This window comes from Brassica napus, chromosome A1 (genome assembly GCF_020379485.1).
Source record: "Brassica napus cultivar Da-Ae chromosome A1, Da-Ae, whole genome shotgun sequence".
NCBI classification, from domain to species: domain Eukaryota; kingdom Viridiplantae; phylum Streptophyta; class Magnoliopsida; order Brassicales; family Brassicaceae; genus Brassica; species Brassica napus.
The window spans coordinates 19,649,940-19,657,396 of NC_063434.1; the positions used below are offsets into that span (position 1 = coordinate 19,649,940).

General features: G+C 22.4%; 1 non-coding gene across 1 annotated transcript; it reads right to left on the reverse strand.

The window, feature by feature from the left end:
- Nucleotides 1–727: 727 nt before the first annotated feature.
- On the reverse strand, nucleotides 728–799 carry TRNAQ-UUG. The gene has a single exon. It is a non-coding gene; the product is annotated as a tRNA-Gln (tRNA).
- Nucleotides 800–7,457: the final 6,658 nt, after the last annotated feature.

Consider the following 7,457-nt stretch of genomic DNA (forward strand, 5'->3'; position numbering starts at 1 on the left):
ATTTGTGAAGATAAAAGTTAGACGCTGGCTGATTCACTTGTGTTAGGAGAAGTTCATTGTATACACAAGATTGGTATTCTATGTTTAATTAATGCAATTTTTGCAAAAAAAACTAAAACATAAACTAAAAACTAAAAATGGATGGTAAAATTTTACTGGAAAGGAAATAAAACTAAAAAATATTAATAAATCAAAATATGTATTTAATGTTTACTAATATGTATGCAAATCCTAAAACATCAATCTTTCAAGTCTAGAGGGAGTATTTATTTGGACGTACTTCTAAGTCTATCTACACTGGTTTACATAACTCAACACCATATTTTCCTTGTTAACACTTCACATCCTATTTTTCTTTTGTTTCCACTTCAACATTCATTTTGCTTTGAACATTAATGATAGTTTTGCTTAGTAAAATTCAGTATTTTACTCCACCGCTTTTAATTTATATTTTTATGTTACAATTTAATAGTTACGTACTAATTATAATTTTTATTGTACTTAAATATTAAAATGGAAACTAGAAAAACTTGAGTGCTAAAGGATTATTTTATATTGATATCTAATTAAAAATATTTTTTGTTCGAAATCCAAATAAAATGAGACTAGCATGTATTTATAGATCATAAAAATGTTAAACTTACAATCTTCCAACTTTTCTGAGAAACTCTAGAACAGTTGTATTTTGTGTTCACCTCGTGGCTGGTTTTAAATTAATAAAAAGCAAAGGTCCTACCGGGAGTCGAACCCAGGTCGCTGGATTCAAAGTCCAGAGTGCTAACCACTACACCATAGAACCTTCTTATTTTTCATCAAAAAACAATGTTAAACTTTGGTATTGTTTTAAAAAAAAATATTATAAATTTTCTATTTACTTATTACAGCCAAATTTTAAAACTAACACAATTTGACTTATTTAATTGTCACGCGGTTGTTTTTGTAACACACTTAAATACTATATACTATAAATAGTAAGAAGCATAATAAAAATAAAGCAACCAAACAGACTTAATTTTACACTAGAGCTCCCGAGATATTGGTTTTTACGTTTTTATAAATTGATATTTATTTTTGATGATTAGTGTTATACATTTTAGATGTGTCGTAACTAATTGTATTCAAATCCGGATTGAATCGGGTAATGTAGTTATTTTTGGTAAAAATATTCCGAATCCGTTTCAGATACATTTGTTATTTGAATATTTTTAGGTTCATATACATTAGAACTGAACCATTTAAACCCAGGAAGACCTAACCCGGAATCTACATATAAATTTATAATATCTAAGCGCGGCCTAATTTCAAAAAAAAAAATCTAATACCCAAAAGAAACAAACCGTACTTGAATGGGTATATGAATGTCCATGCCTAACTGGCAACTGCTTTTGTAAACAAAAGAAAAAAACTATTTATATGTGTTTTGCTAAATTAACTGAAATAGAAATAGTTTTTATTTAGTAAAATAGTTATATGGTGTCAAAAATTAAGTGACAATATATGTAATACGTTTTTTATTTTGATTTAAGTTATTATTTTGTATAAATAAATTATGTCTTTGAATTACGTGTTTGGCTATGTAATTTTCCACCGATTGAAATTAAGATAAAAAGAGTAAAACCGACTACATCAAACTTTTAACCATATGCAAAACCCGGTTATTTTACATTTTGATTTTTATAATTAGTAAAAAGTTAAGGTTAATTAACTAATAAATAAAATCTGCAATAATATTATTATAATAATATAGTTAATGATGTGATGTATTGTTAAGATAATATTATTAATGAATTGGTTAAATTGAGTTAAAAAAGGAATGCCAATTAATGTAATAACTTGTTGAAAACAAGGTTGGTCCTATTTGTTCTTCAGTTTTATAGATGATGAACATATATAAATTATCCCTTATATATTAATTGAGGAACATTTGAAAAGATGTAACCTCAATTTTGTATTAATTAAAAGAGGCCCCAATGCATAGGTGGCACTCAATTAAGTAGTCAATTACATTCAATTGAAAAATAAGTAGGTCCACATTCGATTTTTATATGTTGTTAGATACATAAGTTGGTCAAACTATATGATATAATGATATGATATGATATTTTCTTTCCTTAAATAAAACCTACGGAATTACCATAAATGACTAATATATATATGACAATTAATGAGTTTAATAATAAAGATTTGATAACAATGTATATCTCCTCCATCATTTTTTGTTTAATTTTATATTATTAAAATAAATAAACAATCAAATTAGCTATAAAAATAAAATTTAGATTTTTTCGTATATGTTATATTTTGAATTTTTAAAAACGACAATAAATGACTAAAACTATTAAAATTATTATGTTAAAAATTAATGATCAATGGTTTAACATTTTTATTATAAGAAGATACACATGATTTTAAAATCATATGAGTAAAAAATATCATTTAATAATAAAATAAATAAATAAATATATATATATATATATATATATTAAACACTATATACCATAAGATTACATAAATATTTTAATATTAAAACTTTCAATGAATTTTCAAGAACATTTATAAATTATAAACATATTAAAGATTTCAGATTGAAAATTTTGTTATTGATGATTTAAATATTTTGTTATAAAACGATATGAACGATCATAGAACCGTATGATTATAAATTCTTATTTAATAAATAACTATACAAAATATACTATTCCTAGAAAAATAGGTTGGTCCATCTTAACTTATATTACACTTTTTATTAAACTAACTATCGAATTGATAAATAACGTACCAAAAAATGTTTTGCACTTTCCTTAAATAAAAGCTACGAAATTACCTAATATGATTAACGTATATGTGAAAATTAATTATAATGAATAATAAATATTTGATAATAATTTTGTATCTTAGTTCTTTTTTTAATTTTATATTATTAAAATATATTTAAAAATCACATTAAATATATAATAAAAACATTTATAATTTTTCTTATATGTTATATTTTGAATTTTTCAAAACGTCTATAAATGATTAGAAATTTGAAGATCTCCACTCTGAAAATTTTGTGATCAATAGATTATTTTTTTTGTCATAATAAGTTACAAATGATCATAAAATTGTATTAATATTAACTTTTATTTAATATTATAAGAATATACACATTATTTTAAAACCATATGAGTAAAAAATATCATTTAATAATAAAACATATATATTTATATATATATATATAGATTATACTATATACCATAAGATTACATAAATATTTTAATATTAAAACTTTCAATGAATTTTCAAAAGAATTTATAAATTATAAACTTATTAAAGATTTCACATTGAAAATTTTGTTATCGATGATTTAAATATTCAGTTATAAAATGATATGAATGATCATAGAACTGTATGATTATAAATTCTCATTTAATAAATGACTATATAAAATATACTATTCTTAGAAAAATAGGTTGGTCCATTTTGACTTACATTATATTTTTTATTAAACTAATTATCGAATTGATAAAAAATCTACCAAAATTTTTTTTGCACTTTCCTTAATTAGAAGCTACGAAATTACCTAATATGATTAACGTATATATGAAAATTAATTATTATGAATAATAAATATTTGATAACAATTTTGGTATCTTAGTTCTTTTTTTTAATTTTATATTATTGAAAGATATTAAAAATCACATTAAATATATAATAAAAACATTTATATTTTTTCTTATATGTTATATTTGAATTTTTCAAAACGTCAATATATTATTAGAAATTTGAATATTCCCACTCTGAAAATTTTGTGATCAATAGATTATTTTTTTGTTATAATAAGTTACAAATGATCATAAAATATAACGCATATGAATTTTTATTTAATAAATATTCAAACTAAATAATATATATATATATATAAACACTAATGATTTAAATCAACAAGATTGGCTGATCAATTTACTCGTCCAGTTGAAATCTTTCAAAAGTATGTGAAAGACTAAAGTCAAAGTAAATATGGATTTAGAATAATAGTTATATTTTACTAACCAAATACCGAAAAAACCGAACCGAACCGAAACCAACTAGATATCCGGATTGAACATCCGTAATCCAAATGAAGCCAAACTATTGTTTCATTCTCCAAAATATAATAAAAATAATAACTTAATCCCGCGCAAGGCGCGGGTCTTATCCTAGTTGGATTGTATATTTGAGGAATATTTTGTTCAAATATGTAAACGTGATCTTATGATGAAATAACAATTAATGCTGAAATATATGATTAGTTAGATTTTAGTGGCATTTGTTGTAATTAAACTAATAATCTAAGGGTTAGTTTATTTTTGTACATCAATTGTAATAATATAAATTTGTAGTTTTTTACGGTTGTTGGCTTTACATGAAATTCAATTATCATGGTTTATAAGAGGAAAATAGACAAAAATTTCTCATGTGAAAAAATTAATAATCAAAGCCGATTTTTATTCATATAACTATCGTTTACAATAGAATTTATGTTCGTTTTATAGTTTAATACAATTTTATATTAATTTTTCTTTTTTCTTTAAAATATATATAAAAAACTTTATGTATTTAATTAAATTTAAAATAAGAATAAATGCTATACCATTATTTTTTTGTAATATACAAGAAAATATTAAACATTTAATTATTTTCTTAATCTACAAGAGGATTTTTAAGTTATATCTAATTTGAAATGGATGGACTATAGTTTATATTGAATGGGTGTCACGTAGGGTTGTCTTAAACTCTATAAAAACCTTGTTCAAAAAAAAAACAAGACCTTCTATTATAACCTTAAATAATTTATGTTTTTTTTTGACAAAATAGTGTTATAAAATATAATAAATACACACAATCTAATATGAGTAGAAGAAACATCTTTTCGTTTTATAATTAAAAACTTATGAAAAATACCTTTTTGAAACTATGAAATTTCCAGCTTCTTTTTCTTTTTATTTTGTTAATGTATCCATAATTAAGAGTCATAATCTATATAAAAAAACTAATAAAGCAAAGAACCTGGATAGTCGTTAGACAAAAAGCCATAGACTTTTGATTTAATTAAACAAATAATTGGAGACTCTTCATTTTTCTTCTCGACAGAAGCTTAGACTAGTCATTTTTTGTGTTTACTATTTTTTGTAAAAATTATTGAAAAATTAAATATTTATCTCTTTATTTATAATCACTATTTAATCATAGTTTCCTAAACATAATCAAATTAGAATATTATATTTCTGAATTTACACTGAATATTAAAACAAACACCAACAGCTATTTTGTAATTTCCAAAATATATAATTGATATAAATGTTAATTACTTCTTCACTTATTGCATTTTTGTTGGTTATGTAAACAAAATTAAATTTGTAATACATATATTTACTGGTTAGTAAATACAAAAATTAAACTTATATTTAGTTATCTAATTTTTAAATTTATAACTATTACTAAAATAATATAATTATAAACCCTCAGAAATTTTGAATTTTGTTCGAACGTTCCACTTACGCATGATAAAAGACTGTCCTTGTGTTAAAGTTTATGTTTGATTTTCTTTTTGCGAATAAAAACATCTTTAGGTTGGAAGAGTATGTGGTCGCCACGGGGTAAGAAGTAAAACATCGTTGGTGACTTGTGGTGGTGTGGAGATAATGGGTCCCACTGATTATCCACTTCGCCGCGTTATACAGTACTTCCTCCGTTTTTTAATATAAGTTGTTTTAGAGAAACTTTTTTGTTCCAAATTATATGTCGTTTTCGGTTTTTTATGTAAAATTTATTAATAATTAATGTTGTATGACCAATGGTAATATATTTTTTATTTTTTTATTAGTTAAATTGTAGTTGGGTAAATAATTAATGATGTTTTTGTTTAAAAAATATAAAAAATTAATGGTTTCTTAATCTACGTTCACTGTAAAACGACTTATATAAAAAAACAGAGGAAGTATTACATAACAAGTGGGACCTACGCTTCAATGGCCTCATCCTCATCTCCTCACCGACGAATTCACCGTAAAAGCTTATTTTTGAGATATAAAAGTAAAACAGCAAGCTGGCGAGTTGACAATTGGAATTTTGTTTTCTTCCACAGTTTCTGTTCTACACGTAAGGATAATAAATAAAATACCATTTTAGTCCCTTAATAAAAGTCCCATAAAAGTGTATATAAAGGTTTTGTTAAAAGAATTATTTACATGTACACTTTTCTTTTTGGTATAAATGTTAAGATTACATGTACACTTTGGTGTGTTTATTTTAGGAATGTTCAATCCAATAAAACTGAATCAATTAAAATTAAACCGAATTAAAATAGAAAAAGTAATTTAGATTTGATAATATCGAATGTACTGAATGAATGCTATTTTTAAGAAACTAAGGAATAAATCGATCACACCAAATAAACTGATTAATTAAATATAATAGTATAACTATATATAAATTATATAATATAAAATTATATACATAATTTATTTTATTGATATGATCTTCACAGTTAAAATATTGATTTTAGTAATTTCATATTTTTTAAGTTAAAATTTATTTTTTCATTAAATAAAAAATAATATTTTTTACTTTTCTTTTTCGTTGACAAATATGTGCGCTAATATTTAATTATTTAATAATGTTATGGATTACTGTTTTTCTTATTTTGATTCTATAAAAACTATTATTAGTATTACTATTATTTTAATATATCTACAAATTATTTACCTATTAAGAAAAAATAGTCTATTTACAAAAAAAACCGACATATCTTCATTTATATTATTAAAACTGAAGTATCTTTTGGTACTGTTTTGAAACATGGATATCAATATAAATGATAATTTTTTCGAAACATGGATATTAGTTTAAAAAAGAAGCATAGTGTCTTTTTATTAATTTCATTAATATAATTACATTAATTGTCTTTTTATATTTCACTCAGTTTAACAAATTCAGTAATTATATTACCATAATAATGATAATGTACATTTTTATTTATTAGTTAATCAATATTAATTTTGTGGCAATTATAAAATCAAAAATGTAAAATAACTGAGTTTTTTATATGGTTAAACGTTCGGTTTATTTTGTTTTACTAAATTTTTTTTTTTAAGTTTTAGTTTCAATATGTGGAATATTAGGTAACCAAAAACATAATTCAAAGACATGTTTTTGGAATAAAATAATAACTTAAATCAAAATAATAAAAATTTACTACATTTCTTGTCAATTAATTTTTCACTCCATATAATTATTTTACTAAATAAAAACTCTTTTTGTTTCACTTAATTTAGCCAAACACATAGAAATAGTCATTTTTATTAGTTTATAAAATCAGTTAGGAATAAATATTGGCTATCCATTTAGGTACGGATTGTTCTTTTCTGGTATCGTTTTTTTTTTAAGTTAGGCCCCTCTTGAATATTATAAATTTATATGTGGATATTGGTTGGGTC